This window comes from Polyodon spathula, chromosome 28 (genome assembly GCF_017654505.1).
Source record: "Polyodon spathula isolate WHYD16114869_AA chromosome 28, ASM1765450v1, whole genome shotgun sequence".
In the NCBI taxonomy this organism is placed as follows: domain Eukaryota; kingdom Metazoa; phylum Chordata; class Actinopteri; order Acipenseriformes; family Polyodontidae; genus Polyodon; species Polyodon spathula.
The window spans coordinates 7,114,433-7,137,146 of record NC_054561.1 but is presented as its reverse complement, the minus strand read 5'-3'; the positions used below and the strand labels follow the sequence as shown (position 1 = coordinate 7,137,146).

The following is a 22,714-nucleotide window of genomic DNA, read 5'->3' as shown; positions in this document are numbered from 1 at the left end:
AACATAAAATTAGTAAAGAAATTACAGTAAAAAAAAGTTAACTCCTGCAAAGAGATCGTGGTAACGATCTGAAAGGTGTTTCAGTAAATTCTTGGAGTTCCCTCCCTTGTTTTTCACAGATTTAAATCACCTTCGACATTTTGTCCGTCTGCCTTCAACCAGATTGCTGTTGTCATCTGGCTGAAATCCAACATAGTTCTACACCATGCTTCTTTCTCCGGGATTCGCCACAGCTGCTGCAGTAATCACATTTTCACAGAACGCGCAGGGTAGCTGGTCAGGTTCATATAGTTTTTAAAGCACACAAAAGCTTTTAAAAAAAAAAAAAAAAAACGGTATCGAAAAATCGCAATATTTCGATATTTTTTATTTTACCCTGATATTAGCCATCATAGGATTTTGGTATCATGATATACAATAGGTATAACACTAGTTCATAATAAATTTGTTAACAGCTATCAATACTGTAGGTGAAAATTTAAGTGTGACATAACCCCAGATTCTGATACCCAATATTAGGGCTGCTTCATAGCCTGCTGAGCAATGCAGAAACATGTTGGCAGCTGGTAAAGTTCAACTCAATGGAACTCTGGGAAACAGATACCAACCATGACGTGTGTAGCCCTTCTGACACCCAAGGGACCGTGAACAAGCCTTGAAAACACAGACTTACTAATACATTTGGAATCCTGTCTTGCTGGAAGATCCAAAACAAAGCTGAGCTCATGAATGCCCAGTTCTGCCATTGATGTTTTCAGAAGTTTACGTATGTATAGGCTTTAGGGTTTATTTTCTCAAAAGAATACACGTACTTTAGACCAGTTGTTGGATATTATTCTCAATGAACAGGCTTATACTGCAGGTCAAGTCTTGTTTTTTTTTTTTTTTTTTTTTTTATTGCAAAAAGGTTTTTTTTTTTTTTTTAATCAAATAAAACCATTAAATCCTTGGTGTGCAAGACCATATCTCTAACCACTAGCCACACTGCCTTTCATCTTCACACTCCACTATTTAACAGGAATGTATTTCTTTTCTCCATTTAGAGCAACTGCTCCAGAAAATGTCATCCTAGCAGCCAATTATTATCACTTTCAGGGACCAAGAATTCTCTTTTCGGAGTTAAAAGGTGCGACACAAATCTAACGCAACTCTGCAGTGCAGGGCTCTCCTGAAACACATTCACTTCCTAACCTACAGTGTAATCACGAGCCAAATCCAGACAAATACAAAACACTGGCTACTGCCGTCTCTAAGCCAGGCCACTTACATGCACAATCCTGCATGATCACAATCCTAAACTCTATACAACTTCAAAGCTAATTTTGAAAAACAGTTATGAAAATGGCATCTAAACTTATCTTTATGGAAAATATTTTAAAATCAAGCACAACATATTTACATAGTGTACAGACTTGGAACCAGTTTTAGAGGACCATATCTGAATAGTTGTTGAGTAATAGCCACTCATTTCCACTAGATTCTTTAATCCATTTGTTTTAAAGCTAGAAGCAACTTTTTGGCATGTATACTAAACATTCTGTTATTGCAGGTGCTGCTAATTACTACTAGCATCGTGTATATTATTTCATGATTTACAAAACTCTGACACAGTAGTTAAGTGTTACAGAAGACGTTCACAAGAGACACATTACTTCATCTTCTCTGCATCCCATGGTGCAGCAATATATTTATCAGCATAATCCTGATTGATATTTGTATTCACATATGCTGTAAGGGGTCATAAATCATCTGGAAAATAGTTATCAATATAATAAAAAAAAAGTGAATAAAACATGCCCTATAGCAGATGTCCGCATCATTGGAACTGTTCTTGCATGTGCACTTCAGAAAATATGCATTTAATAACTTTAGGTAGGTTTAATAGCTTTTAGACATGTATTTGTAATTAACCAACAGACAGCATTAAACTTATGTAGACTGATTTATGATGTATACATCTCTGCGGGCAGCTGCCCTGAGAGTATGCCACCAATCTTCCCAGAAAACACAGCAGTCCTATACTTCCATCCTAATTCTTCTATTTCCGCTTTGAAAAAAGGAACAGAAATCCTAGGAGGTGTTTTTGTCCAATATGGGAACATAAGAGAAAACAAAAACATAATGAAAAAGGAACAGAAGGTAAATGGTAAAATTACGATACCAGACCTAAGAGATTCAGAACTGTCCAAGAAAAACAAGAGACCAAACTCTGACTCACTCTACGCTATGCCAGGAGACGCTTGAACCAAAAACAACCTGCAAAATTGAATCATTTTTCTTAAGTGCAGTTTGTACCACTGCTTCCCAAAAAGCTACTGAAATGTTAAAAGTTACAAAACAACAAATAAAGAGCTCAGGATTGGTTTATTTTAGGGCTTCTCAATGAAAATAAGTTTGAAGTATATATACATCTGAGTATATATACACAACAGTATCTGAGAACCTACCCAAGCAGAAATGTGCAGAAGGGTTTATGAAGAGCTGGATAAACGATTACTTTATTAAAATGCAGGTTCATAAAATACATCCCCCCAATCACGACAAATGCAAAATTCTATCAAGCAAAAAGTGAATGACCACATGTTTACCCTGGCAGCACTGCCTAGGCTGGGAGAGTCACTGGTTTGTATACAGGGTTAGAAACTAACAACATTGTGCTACTAGTCCAAAGGAATTACCCCTTTTAAAACTTGCTATTCCTGAAGTCAACTTGCTATTCCTGATATGAAGTGCCCAAGTTGGAATCAGCAACAGTTGGGATCCCTAAAAATAGGCTTAGATTTTATTCTGTTAAAAAATAAACACTGTTATAAATTTAGATTTAGATTTATTTTTATATTTTTTTAACAAAGCACCTTCATAAACGCTCACACAGATTGATCAATCACCTGTTTGCACCTCGTTACTGAGCGACTACTGTACTGTGTGCTGAGAAACTGACAGTGACAGCACCGGACGGGATGACAGGAAAAAATTCTCTCAGCTGTGTCACCTTGCCGACAATGAAGCTCCGCCCGAAACCGACACGATGACACAAATAAAATGTTTATTTGATTGTACATTACATGTGTTGCTACTTACAAAAATGCTGGCTGGTTTGCTACGAATTACTGTAGACAATAAATATACTCACATACACACGCGGTCTTCCCTAACGTTCCAATTTAAAGACAGTACGTTTCACTGTACTATTAGTTTTAAAATGTTTAGTAAAACGTCACCTATTGTTTGACCTCATAAGTACAACCGGTCCCCTTTGCTAATGATATATTCAGTTAACCCTGTATAAATCAACAGAGTTTTGTAAAATGACTTTACACTTACTTCAAAAGATGCAATGCATTTCCGTAAATTCAAACGATAAATTTTGTATCCCGTGCAGAGGGAGAACACAAACGTAAAAAGTCATTAAGTGGGGTTGGCATTGCAGGGGAGATGAAGGGAGGTTTCACAGTTTCGATCGAGTGACTGTTTCCTAAGCATTATTTGTGAATGCTTGTTTACCACTGCTACACCCTGTTAGAAAATTGACTTCCCTGCTTTTTTTATGTATTTATTTTTTTAACCCAAGACTGAACGTGAGATATATGTGTGCATTTGTTTTAAGCACTCGCCTAGAGGACTACTGAGACACAGACATCAACTAGTCCTCATCAGATTTCATTTGTCTTGAGAGAGTGTGAGTTTCTAACCCTGTTATACATTTATAAAAAAAAATTAAATAAAACTTCCAATGTGACTCATCTTATTCAACACATCCAATTTACAGATGCCACATATGTGGCTAGCCTGCTGAATAGCTTCAGGGAAAGCAAACAAAAAGCTTCAAAAATGCTGTGCAGATAGTATGACAATTACTAAAATGTAAGAAAACAGCCTTATTGAGATGCAATAAATCCACAGGGCCCCATGGCACTTGACAATGCTGGCATGCTAAATGCCAAGGACACAAAAAAACTGCTTTTATCGTCCTTGTTTTTTAGTTTTTTTGTACCCATTCAAAGAGTCTCCTTGATAGAATTTTAGTGGAATCTTTCTGTAAACACAAACAGAAAAGAGCTGTGTTGAATTGAGCTGTACTTGCTACATGACCATATCAAACAATTAAAAACACTGGCAGACAAAAAGACTGCAAATTGTCTCTGGTGGCTGTATTCTCTCCTGCAGTTCCAGTACATGTACAAACTTCATACAGAATTTAATAAAGAAACAGTGCATACCCAATAAACACTAGAAAAACACTGAAAACGGGCACTCAATTCGTTAACTTGACCCCTTTCCCTGTGAAAAAAATAAAATACAGTAACCTAAGAAAAAAGACAATGGCAGTCCCTCCTTCCTGTACAGTGGCTTGCGAAAGTATTGACCCCCCCCCCTTGGCATTTTTGCAATTTTGTTGCCTGACAACCTGGAATTAAAATGGATTTTTATTTGGATTTCATGTAATGGACATACACAAAATAGTCTAAATTGGTGAAGTGAAATGAAAAAAATAACGTTTAAAAAAATTCTAAAAAATAACTAACGGAAAAGTGGTGTGTGCATATGTATTCACCCCCTTTGCTATTAAGCCTGTAAATAAGATCTGGTGCAACCAATTACCTTCAGAAGTCACATAATTAGTTAAATAAAGTCCACCTGTGTGCAATCTAAGTGTCACATGATCTCAGTATATATACACCTGTTCTGAAAGGCCCCAGATTCTGCAACACCACTAAGTAAGGGGCACCACCAAGCAAGCGGCACCATGAAGACCAAGGAGCTCTCCAAACAGGTCAGGGACAAAGTTGTGGAGAAGTACAGATCAAGGTTGGGTTATAAAAAATATCTGAAACTTTGAACATCCCACTGAGCACCATTAAAGCCATTATTAAAAAATGGAAAGAATATGGCACCACAACAAACCTGGCAAGAAAGGGCCGCCCACCAAAACTCACGGACCAGGCAAGGAGGGCATTAATCAGAAAGGCAACAAAGAGACCAAAGATAACCCTGAAGGAGCTGCAAAGCTCCACAGCGGAGATTGCAGTATCTGTCCTTAGGACCACTTTAAGCTGTACACTCCACAGAGCTGGGCTTTACGGAAGAGTGGCCAGAAAAAAGCCATTGCTTAAAGAAAAAAATAAGCAAACACGTTTGGTGTTCTCCAAAAGGCATGTGGGAGACTCCCCAAACACATCGAAGAAGGTACTCTGGTCAGATGAGACTAAAATTGAGCTTTTAGGCCATCAAGGAAAACGCTATGTCTGGCGCAAACCCAACACCTCTCATCACCCCGAGAACACCATCCCCACAGTGAAGCATGGTGGTGGCAGCATCATGCTGTGGGGATGTTTTTCATCGGCAGGGAACTGGTCAGAATTGAAGGAATGATGGATGGCGCTAAATACAGGGAAATTCTTGAGGGAAACCTGTTTCAGTCTTCCAGAGATTTGAGACTGGGACGGAGGTTCACCTTCCAGCAGGACAATGACCCTAAGCATACTGCTAAAGCAACACTCGAGTGGTTTAAGGGGAAACATTTAAATGTCTTGGAATGGCCTAGTCAAAGCCCAGACCTCAATCCAATTGAGAATCTGTGGTATGACTTAAAGACTGCTGTACACCAGCGGAACCCATCCAACTTGAAGGAGCTGGAGCAGTTTTGCCTTGAAGAATGGGCAAAAATTCCAGTGGCTAGATGTGCCAAGCTTATAGATACATACCCCAAGAGACTTGCAGCTGTAATTGCTGCAAAAGGTGGCTCTACAAAGTATTGACTTTGGGGGGGTGAATACTTATGCACGCTCAAGTTTTCTGTTTTTTTGTCTTATTTCTTGTTTGTTTCACAATAAAAAATATTTTGCATCTTCAAAGTGGTAGGCATGTTGTGTAAATCACATGATACAAACCCCCAAAAAATCCATTTTAATTTCAGGTTGTAAGGCAGCAAAATAGGAAAAATACCAAGGGGGGGTCAATACTTTCGCAAGCCACTGTACCTCACATTGATTTGTTCTTGATACTTTAAACCCACCCCAACTACTGAGTGGCAGCAACTTCCTGCGTTTCTATTGGAGGATTGAACTAACCGAAAACAATAACTTCATACAGTATATAAAAGCAAACGCCTCGAAAAAAAAAGGAACATTTACATAACAAGCTAAAAAAAATAAGCACCGAAAAATGCAATTAATAAAAACCTTAACACAGGAGCCCCAAGTACAATTAAACAACTCATTCATATTAATCCTTTGTACAAATGAGTAATTGCAGTGATCTATAACAAAGACAGCATATGCATTTATTGGCTACCATATTCTCTTTTGCCTATTTAATCAGCTTTTTTATTTACTATCTTCTTGATACCAACGTGTTTTCCTGCCAACTTAGTTAGAAAATAAAAACAAGGAGAAACCTTCTGACCCGATCCAGTCAATGTGAGCGAGTCTCAGACACAGAATTATAGCCAGCGGCAACAGCTATTTATAATGCATGAAAGATTAACATGGTTTCGTCTTTTATTTCCCATGACAAAATGTTCTCATCTCCTGTGTAAACTTAATTTATCTTCTCTTCTTTCCTAAAGAATGATAACTAAATGTTTTAAAACACAGTGTAACAAGGGAGACCTGTGCTGGCTATAGGAAACACTGTAGGATCCACCTGCCAATCATGGTGGTGACACAGAGAGGTTGGGCGAGGGTCTCTGTCTCTGTCTCTCTCATCACGTACCCCTACTGGGACATAATATATTATTTATAATGTTGGACATATACAACACACTGTGAATTAAGGTGTGTTATTTGAAGATGAACCAATATAAAAATATGAAACAAAGTTGTTTTTTTTTCTTAATTATTATTTTTGTGTCCCTTATGTGTTTCTTTATTTTAAAGCAAGCAAGTAGTTGAAGCCGTTTCTGAACAAAAGTATGAATGGACAGCTTCAACACAAACTGCTGTACGGACGTTACAGATCCTGGTACTGACTCCAATGCGGAGTAGGTCATTAAAATGTTCTTATCTTAGATATGAATGTTATATTAGAACTCAGACGTACACATTTTATAAAATACTGGATTTTTAATGTACAGATATTTACATTTACAAATAAATTACGATTACTGATACCATATGTAATGTCCAAAATCTGATGATCTGTACATCCATTTAGTAGGTCGGCCAGGGTGTCCTTGGCTCACCGCGCACCAGCGACCCCTGTAGACTGGCCGGGTGTCTGCAGGCTTGCCTGTAGGCTGCGTTGACCTCCGACGCTGTAGCTCTGGGCCGGCTGCATGGCGGGCCTGCAGAATGAAAAGCAGCGGTCGGCTGACGGCACACGCTTCGGAGGACAGCATGTGTTCGTCTTCGAAGCTCCCGAGTCACCGCCGGGGTGCTAGCTGTGGGCTGAGCCTATATACAATTGGGCATCCATACTGATAAATCCTCTCCTGATCACTTGTGTTATCACCAAACTGCTCAATAATGCGATCCAAGTCATTATTTTATTACTATAACATCTCAAAATGCTCTGCAAATGTCTGTGATATTCTTTGAGCGCTTGATGCAGAAGCAGCTCCTTTGTTTATGTCCATGTTATCTCTATCAGGGGGGCTATCAGATACCTTTTTTTTCGGCCTCATTCAGCTCCTATTTGTCTCACTCGGCCACTGAAAGGTTTTCTCAGCTTTTTCTGCAAAGGGTTGAAATGTGGTGTGACTGGTCATCTCCCTTTCAGAACCTTATTGTCCTTTCTCTTGCCTGCATTATTTCCACTTTTTGCTTGCCGACATCTTTATTTTACTTTGGAACTGTACTGAATCTCTACTCTGCACATACGAGAGTTGCTTGGTGATACCTGACCTCTACAAATGGACACAGGTTAACGTCTGCTTGGTGCAAGACCAGGACATGCTCATTAACAGACCATTAAGATATTTGCACACCTTATCATGGGACATAAAACTCAACTCACCGCATAAGACACAGACCACATTAGTCTTTTTTTCAAAAGGAAAAAAAAAAAAAACTCATTTTAGAGCTACTGTATAAAACTAGCAAGATTTCATTTAAGAAAACACTCTCGGTAATTCACTTAATTTATTCACTTAATTTATTGACGGTTTATTTTTTTTTACCTTTTGAAGAAATGAGGCAATTTACACTTTGAAGTAAAAACCCCTGAGAAAGAAACTGTCAGTTTCTTTTAGTTCTACTACACTGCAAAATCACTTGTGCCTACTAGCAACAACAACAAAGCACGGTCAACAGGACTGCTATGGTAGTTACCCACAGCAAAAAGCAGAAAATTAGATCTAAGATTATTCAAGCATGAAAAAGCCCTGTTATTCTTTCAAAATGTAACCAAATATTTGAATATTCTTTCGTTCTGAATTTGCTGTAAAACACAACTATTATTTATACCACATTACTCTTGGGGAAGACGACAAACCTGGTACCCCATAAACTCACCTATCGATGAAAGGACAGATACTTTATTTCCATTGTCATTTACGGATTGGTTTCCTTGGCATGGCAGCTTTCTGATGCAGTCGTTTATAATGTCACTGAATACATTTAAAGTTGTGTTTCTTCCAATATGTTGAAATACTTGTCACTTCATGGTCAACAAATGATTTGCAGGCTCCCTCAAAGGCTGTCCTTAGCAAATTCAAAACAAGGCCATAGCGCCGTCACCATACAATTTGAGATGCACCAGGTTTACTGCTGCTGCTACTGTACAGTACCTGTCAAGTTTCATTCTTCTCCAGCACATACTCTCTCCCTGATCAAGACAACAGCACAAATCTTTAAAGTGAAGTGCACATCTGTAAACAGAGAGAAAAGTGTAGGCCTACTCCAGGCACAAACATGACACTTTCTGTTATTTGTAAGCTGGCTCACTTGCAGCCCCTTCATTGCCAAATTCAAGTGCACTGAATCATCAGACCAAATATCACACTGAGTCACTGATACCCTTGTGTCATTACGTGCATCAGCCTGGCCTTACTAAAAAGCAGATACTGCTGGCACAACGTATGGGCTAGGTGCCTGGTGAACCACACTTTTACAGTTCAAAGTTGAGCCTCTCAGTTTTAACCCACATCCAGAGGAAATGCTGGGAGTCTGTGGCAGGTTGGCTGGGTAGTGTGATGTCACAGACCCGGAATTTGACAAACACAGACACAGCCAGCACTGAGTATGAATCAGCTATCAACCAAAACAATTTCCAAAAGAAAGCAGCACGTTGGCCAAAACTAAACACTTAGGCCTGTAATGATAAACTACTGACACTATATGATACATACCACCATAGGGATCATATCACATCTTCCAGTCCAAATGGGCTACTGGTATGATGCATAATAAGATCAAATGAGCATTTAAATGATGGCCAAACATCATACTCCTACCACCTACAAATCACACATTCTTCATTCAAGAACCATTTGGTGAACTACAACAAGCTGTTTCATAATACAAATGATACAAACCTATATCACGATTTGATATATCATTTGATAAACAAAGAATCTTTAAAACCCTAAAAATCTATATATTATTTCAATGATCAGTACCAGGAGTTTGAGCAATCATAAATGGTTCCTCCCCTATAGCTGCATGAACAAGCAAGCCTCCACATGTGAGACTTCTACCCTATTAAACATTACCTGAATAATGTGCAAGCATAATGTTTTGAACATTACAACACATGCTGCTTGCACATTATTAAGGCAGTGTGGATCGGGTGGACGTCATGCTATGAAAAGCGTCATCCGTTCAGAGGAGATTAAAACAGGGACCTGACTGGTCAAATTCCTTGGCAGCCTGTCTTTACAGTAATACCTAAGTAAGGGCAGTTTTGAGACCCAGGACTAGTTAGTGGACTTGTGGGTTTTCAACCCAGTAAGCCGATGGTCACAGGAAGCCTGAAAATGCAAACAAGACCAGCTTTAGCCAGTTAGTTCAATTAAAAATCTTATCCAGGCGACATCTTATTTGTGAATTAGAGCAGAGAGAACTATTCTTCTCAATTACGAAAGGCAACTCAGTTAGAAAGCCTTGTAATTTCTGCATCCCCAATAAACAAGCATGACATTGCAATATCTTTCTGCTTCAAACTAAGTATTAATAGTACATCGATGTGTCTTGGAAGCACAAATCATAAAACTCTGCTAATGTGTTACAGTTCTGTACATGCACGGAGCACCTAACCAATTCAAAAATAAATAAATAAAGAGAAAGCAGCTTGGTTAACAAGGCAGTATTCAAAATGTCTCTACTGTTGTTTTAGCTACACAAGATTTTTCATTTTGTGAACCCAAAGCTGCCTCTCTGAAGTGAGTTACAATAATAAAAGACACATTAGGGATGTTATAGCAGAAGATGTTCTAACCTACTTGTGTTTATGTGGTCATGTCACATGCTGTATTGGTTGGGAATTAATCTACTGTTTTTCTTAATGCATCAATCAACCTACCTATATTTTATTCCCACTTTCTTTCTTTCTTTCTATTTTACTGCTTAAGACTGGCTTGTTTTTTTCTTAGTTGGTATTAAAGTCCAGCCCAGATCAATTTGGGGGTTCTCAAACTGGGTGTCAGACAGATAAATTATTTATTTTATTTTTAATGCAAGCTCAGGTCAGCAGCAGTAGTTTGTAGAGTTGTGTAATGAAAGTCTATCTGATACAGAATATTTAACGGGTACATTTGACGGGAGATTTATTTATTTATTTATTTTTTTATTTTTTAAACGTTCTCCTGCTTTGTCCCTCTTAGCATGAACTTAATTCATTTCCTGCGTCACCATTCTAGTGCACGCCAGGATTGAATGCGTGCACTGGATAAACATATACTTAGGAGAAACTGGATCATTAAAAAATTTGCTAGGTTTCACAGACAGCTAGTATAACGCAATATTAACGGAGCAACCAGATGGGTGGAAAGCTGAAGTGCACCATACATTTTATAACAAATTGAAAGGTGACTGCACTCTCTTCTCTCTCTCTTTTTAGGCAGGCGACACCTTTGGCTAAACATTCCTTCCCCACCGTTAATTTGTCCAAGGATAGACGAGTTACAATCAGCAGCCTATTGAAGCAGCCAGGAGCGAATGAAAGGGGGTGTCTGATTGCTATGTGAAAACTATATTAGCTTTGTAGAATTCATGCATCTTTAGAACACTGACTCATGTGCTTGTGAGAAGTGTCTCCTGCATAATGTAATAAAAACGATGACTGTATCAGTTTCTTTATTTAACTTTATTTTTACTGACGTTACTTTTCATTCAACATTAGCTTGTATTTTAAGCTTTTAATAAACTACAATGGCAAGCCCACAATTCGAGATTGTTTGCTGTTCTTTATATATAATAAAAAAAAATAAAAAAATAAAAAACAACAACTGGGAGGTCGAGACCAGACTGCAGTGAAACCTGACCAAGGGACCTGAATCCAGTAGACAGACGGAGACTGCTTTAACCCATCGCCTATTCGGGACTGAAAGGGAAGACTACAGTACTACAACACGAGCCACCAACATTTGTGAGTAAATACTGTTTTGTTTTTATGAACATTTAGTTTTTTTTTTTTTTTTTTTTTTTTTTTTAATTGTGTAGTGTTATAACGTGATAGTGGGAACGACCTGGGGTAAGGACGTCAGTATACTAGTTACAGACTTTGGGTTTCTACAAAGTACCAAGGGCTCCCGAGTGGCGCATCCGGTAAAGACGCTCTGTGCATAGCCCTATGTGCCCTATAGCCTGGAGGTCACCGGTTCAAGTCCAGGCTATTCTACTGCTGATCGTAGACGAGAGCTCCCAAGGGGAGGGGCACAATTGGACAAGCGTCGCCCGGGTAGGGTGGGCTTAGGTCAGCCACAGTGTCTTCGGCTCACTGCACACCAGTGACCCCTGTGGACTGGCCGGGCGCCTGTGGGCTTGCCTGTAAGCTGCGTTGTCCTCCGATGCTGCAGCTCCGACATGGTTGCACGGTGGGCCTGCAGAGTGTAAAGAAGTAGTCGGCTGACTGCACATGCTTCGGATGAAGGCGTGTGTTCGTCTTCATTGTTCCCGAGTTAGCACGAGGGTGATAACTGTGAGCAGAGCCCAAATTAAATTGGCTATTTCAAATTGACAGAAAAATGGGGTAAAAATTAAATCGGCAACCACAAAAAAAAAAAGAGCAAAAGTAACAGATATGTACCCAAGAATATTTTATTATGAATGTTATGTGTTTGTTTGAGTGTGAGTTTTATGTTTTTAAGACATGGGTGGGTTTGAAAACCTATGAATCATGAATAATACATGGAAAATAAAGGGCACAGTATTTGTTAAAAGGACACTGTGGAATGCAGCAGAAGGGATGCTTGCCACTATGTTTTAGCTATTAATTATTAGCCCGTCTGCACTGAAGTAATTACGGCTTTCCTAAGAGGAGAGTGCACATTGTAAAATGGAGAGTATAATTATACAGAAACGTAAAGTTTAGATGTATTATGGAAGTATACTGGTAATTCTGTGAATATCATGATGAAGACAGACATGGTTTTATTCTGGTGTTGTTGCATGACTTACATAATAAGTTTTCAATTATAGATTGCCAATATTAATTGGGAAAATAACAAAAGCAAGGACTTTTACATTGTGCAAAAGTGGTTATTTTAATGGTTAAATTTGGCTATCGTTAATTAATTTGAGCAGAACCAACTGAGTGTTAGTGTTGTCATAGGAACAAAGCAGCACACTTTTTTTTTGATTGACGTTTATTGGCAAAAATGGGCTGGCATGAACAAAACACTTGCCAGTTGCTTTGCAATAATATCAGTACTGAAATAGGGAACAGATTTTTAGAATGGACTTAAAGTGAATTGCATATAGATAAAACTAGTAGAACACCACCACCTGTATATTTTGCCAAAGCTATTCTTTGCCTTTTAGAAAAATGGGAGAAATAGCGAAGTATACTGAGAAACTTAAAGTACTGAAAAATCCGAACGATTGGGATCAATTCCAACTTGAGAAAAAAAAGGAGAAGTAGCAACCACATTTCTGTGCTTGCAAGTCACAAAGTGTGGACAAAAAAGTTAACTTTACGTCAAGAGACTGTAAACAAGATTAGACAACAAAATAACCGGTTACAAGACAGTGTTAAAAAGCCTAAAAGGGAATAAAAAAGAACCTCCCAGGAGGCAGTATTAAAAGCTGACACTTATTTGGTATTTAGGAAGAGGTGGCCTGAGCAAAGGGAATAGGTAATTTAGTGCAGGCTGTTGAACACAGTCTCTACCCGTATGTATGTATTGTAACTTTCTTTTCTACTGTTATTTTGATATGTGCTCTAGGTGTCTTGCCAAGAAGGGAGAGATCTTGCAGAATTGTTCTCAACCAGATAACATCATACAGTATGTGGACGACATACTGCTGCAAAATGGGAATCGTGGGGCACCACTACCTGTAGCTGAGGTCTCTACAGAGTTCTTTGTTACAGTGACGCATTTGTGGGCCCAAATTTTTTATAAGACGGTCAGGCAACAAAATGCCCCTTACTCAATGTAAACATGCACACCCACCACTCGTCATATTGCCTCTCGCTATACTGCGTACAAATTAAAACAGTGTGCTGCTTTTTACATGAAAAATGAGAAAAAGCAGGTTGCGTATAGGATTTATACAGGACCCAGACGCCCCCGATAAAACGAGGGTGTGGTTGTACAGTATTTGTTAGCCTATTTGTTTTTCTATGGGTCTCTCGCTATATTGCAGCCCTCAATAAATCGAGTGGATGGTGTATTTATATTTTATAGTTGTCCAATGATGACAATTTATTGATTCCTTGTAATCTGTGCATTAGAATGTTCTCAATAATTACTGTTATGCATAAAATTATGAAATTATGCATCAATAATTCAGTTCTTCATCTCCCAAACCATTAATCTGCTACTCAACACAGAATACTACCAAACAAAATCTGAGCCTCTTACCACCTATTTGCTATTTATATCTATTCTGGTTGCCAACACGTAAATCACAAGCTGCCACTTGCAATTAACAATCTGCACTAAATAATTTTTTTTTTTTTCCTCAATAACTAATGTGCCAATATTGTTACATTATAGTATAGTTTTTAGTATAGATTCATATTTTAGTCCAAAACTCATCATGGTCTTTGCGAAACTCAAAACAGTCCAATCTCCCCCACCACAGCCAGCTTTCTTCACATCTTAGGAGTCACTCTTAAATTACTTAGGCCAAAGTGGTAATTCTATAAATTTCAATTATTCTCCTGGTGACTAACTTGCTGCACTGTGCTCGAAATGACTTCCTAAATTAAGCAAATATTTCAGTGAATCAGACAGTTCAGCAGCTTCTAAACTGAGTGCTTCAGCAGTATTGTTTTGTTTGGGTTTGTTCTCTTTGCACAAGAATAACAACCATGGAATAACACTGTAGTGCGCTTGTTTTTCTCCACAAATTCAGATTGTAGTTAAGACTTGATTTACTGCCAGACAAGAATAACAGATATTTCACAAACAATCCATGTGCAGGGAAGTTGGATCATCATGGAATTGCTGTCTACATCGTCATTTAAAAGAGGATTTGCTGTACATTCCAGCTCCCTTGATAATGTAAATGATGCAGGCTGGAGAGGCCAGTTCATGGAGAAACAATAAACTGCTTTAATCAGCTTCTATTCACAATACAAACCGATCCCATCTTAACCTGGTCCTGTGGATTAAATCAAATTAATTGTGTGCCTTCACTTGTAGCATACTCTTGTTTTTTGACTATCTTAAATATAAACAATAAGGTTTAGGCGACTTACAGAGACTAGGGTGTGTGAACTATGCATCAGCTGCAGAGTCACTCACAACAATGTCTCACCCAAAAGACGGAGCACAAGGAGGTTAAGTGACTTGCTCGGGGTTACAAGCCCTTTTCTTTAACCACTGGACCACACAGCCTCCTGCTCTAAATAAGGCACTATAACAATTAATGAACTGAGGAATATTTAATTTAGACTCAAGACATGACGATCGATAATCGATAAGACGATTAACTGAAGCCCCTCCCTTATAAACAAAATATATTTAAATTATATATTTCTTCCGATTGTAAAAGGCTTCTTCTGGGTGCTCTCGAGTGGCGCATCCAGTAAAGGTGCTCCACGTGGAGAGCAGGATGTACCGTATAGCCTGGAGATCGTAGTTTCAGGCTATGTTCACCGCGCACCAGCGCCCCCTGTGGGTCTGCAGAGGAGCCATTCAGATCTGGGTTGTCCTCCGGCACTATAGGTCTGGTGGTTTCGCTTTGAATCCCCAGTGCGAAAAATGACGGATTGACAGGGACACGTTTCGGAGGACGCATGTTTCAATCTCTATTCCCCTAGTTGCCGGGGGATTTCAGCGGTGAACCAGGATAAAAACAATAACTGGGATACCAAATTGGGGAGAAAACAGGGGGAGAAAACAGGGGTAAAAACCATTTGGCGACGACGAAAAAAAGGCTTCTTCTAACAGTTAACGGATATAAGCATAGGCATAGAACATCTGCTGTATTTAAAAGGTGTTTACTTAAGCTGTTCTTTGTCCTTGGGTAGACACACCTGTATGATTCCATTCTAGTGTGCGCAAAGCTGCCCTCAGGGGCTTCCAAGTGGTGATTCCGGTAAAGACACTCTGCATGGAGTGCAGGATGCACCCTATAGCCTGGGGTTCGCCGGTTCAAGTCCAGGCTATTCCACTGCCAACCGTGGACGGGAACTCCCAGGAGGTGGCATACAGTTGGCCAAGTAGGGGGGGGGGGCTTAGTTCAGCCAGGATGTCCTCGGCTCAACCATGCACCAGCAACCTCTGTAGACTGGCCGGGTGCCTGCAGGCTTGCCTACAAGCTGCCCAGAGCTGTGCTGTCCTCCGATGCTGTTGCTCTGGGTTGGCTGCATGGCGAGCTTGCAGAGTGAAAAGAAGCTGACAGCTGACGGCATACGCTTCAGAGGACAGCGTGTGTTTGTCTTCAACACTCCCGAGTCAGTGCATGGGTGGTAGCAGTGAGCTGAGCTTAAAATACAATTGGATATGTCAAATTGGGAGAAAAGCAGGGTAAAATTAATTGGCGACTACTAAAAAAAAAAAAAAAAAAAAGCTGCCCTCATCACAGTTTCCAGAATAAATCTATTAAGTCTGTATTGATTAGCAGCACCAACAATATAACAGATGCAGTATAACTCAGTTATTTTCAAAAAGCAATGCACACATCTATGCTTGCTTGACGTTCAAAAGCAATTATGTTAGTCACTGTAATTAAAATATTATTAGTGATGAGCGATTAACTGAAAACACGGTTAATTTTCCGATTATTAAATTATACACTGAAATCGACTTCATATGATTAATAAACTGCATAATTTCGATTGATCATTACACTATAAAACGTCAAGTCTTCTTTATGGTCACTCATCATAAAAGTTACTTCCGTATCCCAGTGGTTTGCGTCAGGAAACCACTGAAGCTGCTGTCACCCTGGTGGATCTATAGTGCAAGGGAACCTCGAGACCTGCCCTCCTGTTAAAGCTCCCATAACGTATACAAAACTGCATCACGAACAAAAACATACAGGAAGCATACAGTTATGTCAGAACTGTTTGTTATTCCCAAAGATGTAGGAAACTTGTGGGTAGCTTTGCTTTGACTCTTCTGTCCAGTTTGTCCCATACAAGTTCTATGGGATTGAGGAGACTGGGCAGGCCAGGTCATTAGATTGAGTTGTCCTTCACTTTCCTTCTTTGCCAGATAGTTCTTGCACAACTTTGAGGTGTGTTTTGGGTCATTATACTGCTGAAGAACGAAGGACTGCCCAACTAGCCATAATCCTGATGGAATGGCATGCTTCTGAAGTATGCTATGATAGCCATGCTGGTTGAGCTTGCCATGGACTTGGTAAAGATCACTAACTCTGTCACCAGCAAGGCAACCTCAGACCATGACACTGCCTCCTCCATGCTTGACAGTGGGAACCACACATGCAGAACTCCTGTGCTCACCCTCTCTGCGTCTTACAAATACTCGGCGGTTGGACCCAAATATTTCAAATTTTGACTCATCGGTCCATAAAACCGACTTCAACTCCTCAAACGTCCAGTTTCTGTGTTTTTTGGCCCAGGCAAGTCTCTTCCTCTTATTCTGCACTCTTAACAATGATGTCTTTGTAGCAATTCTTCCAGTTAGGCCAGCTTCACGCAATCTCCTCTGAACAGTTGATGTTGAAACATCTGTACTTCGAGTAGCATTTAGCTGAGCTTGTATTTCAGGGGAAGTTAATCACCAGTTTTGCAGACTTGTGACTTGAATGAATTTGTTCTCTTATTCTGAGGTCACCCTTGGCCTGCCTGACCTTGTTCGGTCCTCATGAGTGCCAGTTTCTTCAAATCGTTTGATGGTCTTGGCCACAGCAGTTACAGACACTTGCAAAGTTCTTGCGATTTGTCTTAAAGACTGTCCTTCATTTCTTACAGTAATTACAGACTTCTTTTTTCTTTGCTTAACTGAGCATATTTTGCCATTTTCTGCTCCCTTACATTCAGGAATGACAAACTTGTGCCTATGCTACCTATATTTATAGTAATCATGGACCCTCACCTGTTAACAATAACTGGTGACAAAAGGTTAATTAGGTAACATCATAGTTAACTCAGAGAACATCTAACAAAGACACTTATACTTAGGCCAGTGTTCTAACACCGTGTTATACACATTTCAGACTTTTAACTGACTTGGGCTTCAGACTGAAATCCCCTTGCTTTGGGTGACCATTTGATTTACATTTTCATTAAAAATTAAATTTTTGAATGCAATTCACTTATGATTATCAGCTTATATAAGTACACGTATCATATAATGAGATATTAAGTGTGTATAGACAAGTTTATACAGTTAAAAGCATAGATAATCATGAAAAACCTGGTTTCAAGCAATATATGGTATATGTGTGTGTATGTGTGTATATGTGTGTGTGTGTGTGTGTGTGTGTGTGTATATATTAAACTGCTACAGATTGTGCGCAAACTGGAAATTATATAAATACAGGGTCAGTCCATGTCAGATCAATCACCCTCAAAACAGAAGGTTCATGGATGTTGATATAAATATGTATTACCCAAAGTTATTGTAATGTTTTACTAGGACTTTCACTTGTATGTGCCAACTCGGTTTCTCATTTTAGTTTAGTCAGCGAGGCAGGTTAAATGAATTATTTATTTATTTTTTAATAAACGAATGTTTCAAATTACTATTTCTTGTATTATGTTTCATTTAATTTTTAAATGAAACATAATACAAGAAAGAATAGCAACCTGAAACAAGATTATAAAAACAACTGTAATTATTAACTACTAAATTATTTTTATACTATTTTGTTTCAGGTTGCATTATTTCTTTTATTATGTTATATTTAAAGTTAAACTCCCAGCCATGTATTATTATTATTATTATTATTATTATTATTATTATTATTGCAGCATTATCAACTCTAGAGAGTTTGGGATTACACACCAGGGAATTATCAATTAAGCGCCTGGACGCGTAATATTAATTAATATAGCCGTTAAAGAGAAGGACAGGGAAAAATGACAGAAAATACCACGAAAAAGGTCCCACCTTGCAAATATATCAGCAGAAGACAGAGTAAAAGATTTACATTGCTTTGTACACTGAAGGTGACACCCTATGCGATCCACAGCCGCCTTAATTTGAAAACATTAGCTTTCAGGATACAGCATAAATTAGACTTTTTCTGTGCAGAATTCCCTGGGGTGAAAAAAATTCAAAAGAGCAGATGATGTCAGGCAGTTGAGAGCAAGAGAGTGCATTGTCAGACTGTGTGCGCGTTTCTTCTTCATTTAAAAACGGTTTTTGTGAAGTGGTAGTGTTTATACACTGGTTATGCTGCTTTAGTAGTGACTTCAATACAATGCACACTGTATGTTTCGTAGGTTTGAAAGTGCTGTTGAAAAGTTATTGAAGTTTTATTGTAGTTTTTAATTAGAAAAAAAAAAAAAAAACATCAGGAACCTTTGTGATTTTTTGCCCCTAAGAATGTTATTAGAATAACAGATAATATTAATTATGTTCAAATATCGAGTCGATAATCGAACCGACTTGTAAAAGTGATAATCTCACAGCACTGCATAATTATGGATGCATTTATTATGTCATAGTGATAAACATTTTTACAATGCTCTGTCGCTGCCGACGACACAACGCATATTAACCCACTTACTCTAGCAGCACAGAGATATTTTACACACACCAAGAAGAAAGGCTGCTTTTCTAACTCTGCCATGTAAATAAACGCACTGAGAGGCGGACCCGATCCTGCAGCATGCCTCTGGCTGACCCATTCACTCTCTATTGAGCTCACTATTTGGCAGCCTGGATCCCTGCAGCGCTCAAGCGCGCATGCACGCTTTGCCGGGGAGCATTATTTGGCAGGATACCCCGCAAACCACCACAACGCAGGCGCCGAGCGATCCCAGGCCTATTCACTTCCACTGACGGCTCCCTATCTGGCAAGGCAGACCCCTTTCCCTGTCGTACAGTCCAAATAACACATAAACATATAATTTATTTACAGTTTTCAAAATAAAGATAAAGAATCAACCGATTCACTCCAGGTTTAAATGAGACAGAGGATGATATCTGACCAAAATAACTAAATGTACGCCTCATTCCAACAATAACACGTTTTTTTTTATATTTCTAGTTTAAAAAGCAACCATTTCTACCGCCTCTCGGTGAAAAAAACAACTTTTTCAAATGCAAAAAACACGCTTGATTCAAGGCAGCCACGGTAGTTTTGTTTTGGAAGTGAGTCAGACAGGGGGTTAAAATCAATAGACTTGTCAAGCCGATAAAGGGAAAAGCAGACACCGTAATGCACATGTCATATTAAGACGGCTCTACCCAGCCACATCGCACGCTGATAACAAAACAAAAAAAAAAGATTAAATACAATAATTTATTCTTGCTATTATAAACTCACCCTTTATGAGCTGCTTCGCCCGGATCGGATTTTTTCACAGCCTCTTCTCTACATCCGGGTTACCAGCGTGACGACTTCGCAGGGCCGCCCCCTAACGTAATCGCTCTACTTGACTTTGGTGACGTCACCGCGCCCCGTTTAAAACAAATGACGCATAAAAAAAGAGATTAATGGTTCAATATGTAATTTGGGCTAAAATGTTTTATCCAGTTATGAGACACTTTTCTTATGCCAATAAACACTCCTCCTGAGGACTGGTCTGAAAAGTTCTGTTTTCATAGATTCCTTTGTTTAAAATATATTGTTTAGGTTTGCAATACATGTAATCCCTTACGGAACAAAAATATACTTTAATATATTGAGAAATATAATGTTTAATATATCAAAAATTACAAAATGTATTATGTAATATATGCTAATATATTTTCATTATATTTTTCAATATATAAATCATACTCTGATATTAGGTTTGTTTGACATGTGAATACTTTTAAAGTAGTAATTATACAAATGCAACAAAAAAAAACAAAAAAAAACAAATAAACATTCAATAATATTAAAAAACCATAAGACTAAAATGACAATATATTGTATGTCAATATATTTACAAAATATATTTTCCTTCTATAAGGGATATGCACTCTTTCCACACTGCCTCCCTTCTAGTCCCTCAACGCTAACGCAGGGGTGGCCAACCCTGGTTTTGGAGATCCTCAGGATGTCCTGGTTTTTGTTTTACCCCAGCCTCTTAATGATGTAATTGACTTAATGATTGGGCTTAATTGGTCAGAATTACTGTTTGTTCCAGGTATTTAGCAATTGATGATTTAGAGCTACCTACAAAGCCTGCAGGATTGAGGGTCTCCAGGCACATGGGTTGTCCACTCCTGCTCTAGACCACACTTCCTCTCTCCTAGTTCCTTCTAGGCCACACTGCCTTGAAGTTAATGATCATACTTCTCACCTCTAGGGGAGTTGTTGAGCTCAGGTTTAGACATGCTGTGGCTGGTTAGCAGTAGATGTTTCTGCTCTTTCTGAAAGGCTGTACTCTATGGTCAAGTTTTGTTTCTAATTTATGTAACATTCATTTCCTGTGGAACTTACTGATTCTGCTGTTGTAGCCTCTGCCTACCCCCACCACTTCTGGTCTCCAATTGTTTTTAATTAAATTATAAATAAAGCACGAGGCACAATGGGAAGGAGGGCTTTAGGGACCGGAAGAGAAGACTAGAGAAGTAAAGCGGAAATAGTCAATTAATTGTGAAACTTTTTTCCACAATGCAGGGCAGGTGTAACGTAACAGAAGACCAAAAGCACTACATAGCTGCTTGTAGTCCAGAACATGCTTCATGCATCAATAAATAATATTAGATCTTAAGAGCTGATACTGTGTATTAGATTGAGTATGATATAATATCACTAGCTTTCAAGACCTCACTAGTCTCTTCTTTAGATAGACTGCTCTATAAAATGATACTGTTAACTGAATCTAGTCAACCAATCCATGGAGGACAAAGGCCAACCCTGCAAGTTTCCACTTGAGCGCACTGGGCGCCTGGCCACTAGAGTTCTCTGTAGTGCAATGAGGAGATACAGTCCCTGAAAATGTTGCCTTCCTAGTCTCTAGAACCCTTATAAATGTTTACCATAGTAAAAGCATGGAAAAGGGTAGGCTATATAAAGCACAGGGAAAGCATTGTAAGGCACATGTAAACATTATAAATTCCAGAGAGGAATGGTAAAACATATTTAAAAACACAGCAGAGCTCTGTAAACATGAAAAAAGCTCAGGGGAATTGCAAAAACTCCACTCTAATTTATTCTGGTGAACTTTTATAAGGGGAGACCCAGTGTCTACAGTACAGTAGTGTGCAAGATTTATCATGTATATCCTTTATATACGTACCTGCATGAAAACCCCTGGGTGTGAGAATTTCAATCTTGCGGTCAGTAGTCAGTTCTATAGAAACAATAGGCACTGATGTGTAAAAATGTTAGACCACTTTGTGATTTAATTAGGCATCTTAAACAACTTGTAAAAGGCTATTTGTTCAGTTTCTCACCTTCACCAAGTACATGAGAAACCACCAGTAAGTTTTAATTGTATAATTGCTTCTTCCATCATCATTGTTCTTTCAAAAGCTTGATGTGATATTTAAACAAACACTTTTTTTGTAAAGTGCTGTCACTTAACGGTAAAGTATCTGAGTGTAAGTGTAGCCTGTGCTGGCTAGGTCCAGTCTTTATTGGCTGAATTGTTGTTGGTAAAGATGGCCTATCTCCAGAGTGCATCTTAACTCCACATACATTTAATGTTATATTGCAAAGTAATTCTGTGGATCCAGGATATTGTTTCCTGAGTGTAAGCTTTTGATCTCAGATTTTTTTTTTTATTATTATTTAAAATTGAAGCTATTGCCCCCCACATAACGTTAGGTTAGTAGTTTTCATATTTCATCACTGAAATATTGCAATACTCTTGTCTTTTTAGACCCCACAAATGATGAGAGGGTGTAATACAATCTGATGACTCCACTGAGATTGTCCTTACCTTCAAGCAGGACTGTGACTGGATGAGACAGCCCATCCAAAGCTTCTTCCAAGAATAATTCACTTGGTAAGTGAAATGTTTATCATCTTAGAATTTTTGAATGCATGCTATAGGCTGAACAGTAATAAAATCCAATCATTTTATGTCC

The 22,714-nt window shown here is 38.7% G+C and overlaps 1 protein-coding gene across 2 annotated transcripts in view; it reads right to left on the bottom strand.

Annotated features, from left to right (window-relative positions):
• Window positions 1-20,095, bottom strand: part of LOC121301838 (speckle-type POZ protein-like) — an 87,971-nt gene extending 67,876 nt beyond the window's left edge. Inside the window, exon 1 of one of the 2 annotated variants that reach the window (XM_041231471.1) lies at window positions 20,016-20,095. The gene's annotated coding sequence lies outside the window, so the exon portion shown is untranslated. Of the gene's footprint in view, window positions 1-8,453; window positions 8,821-20,015 lie in introns of those variants that run through there. The other variant, XM_041231469.1, reaches the window with a different exon arrangement.
• Between the last annotated feature and the right edge of the window lie 2,619 nt (window positions 20,096-22,714).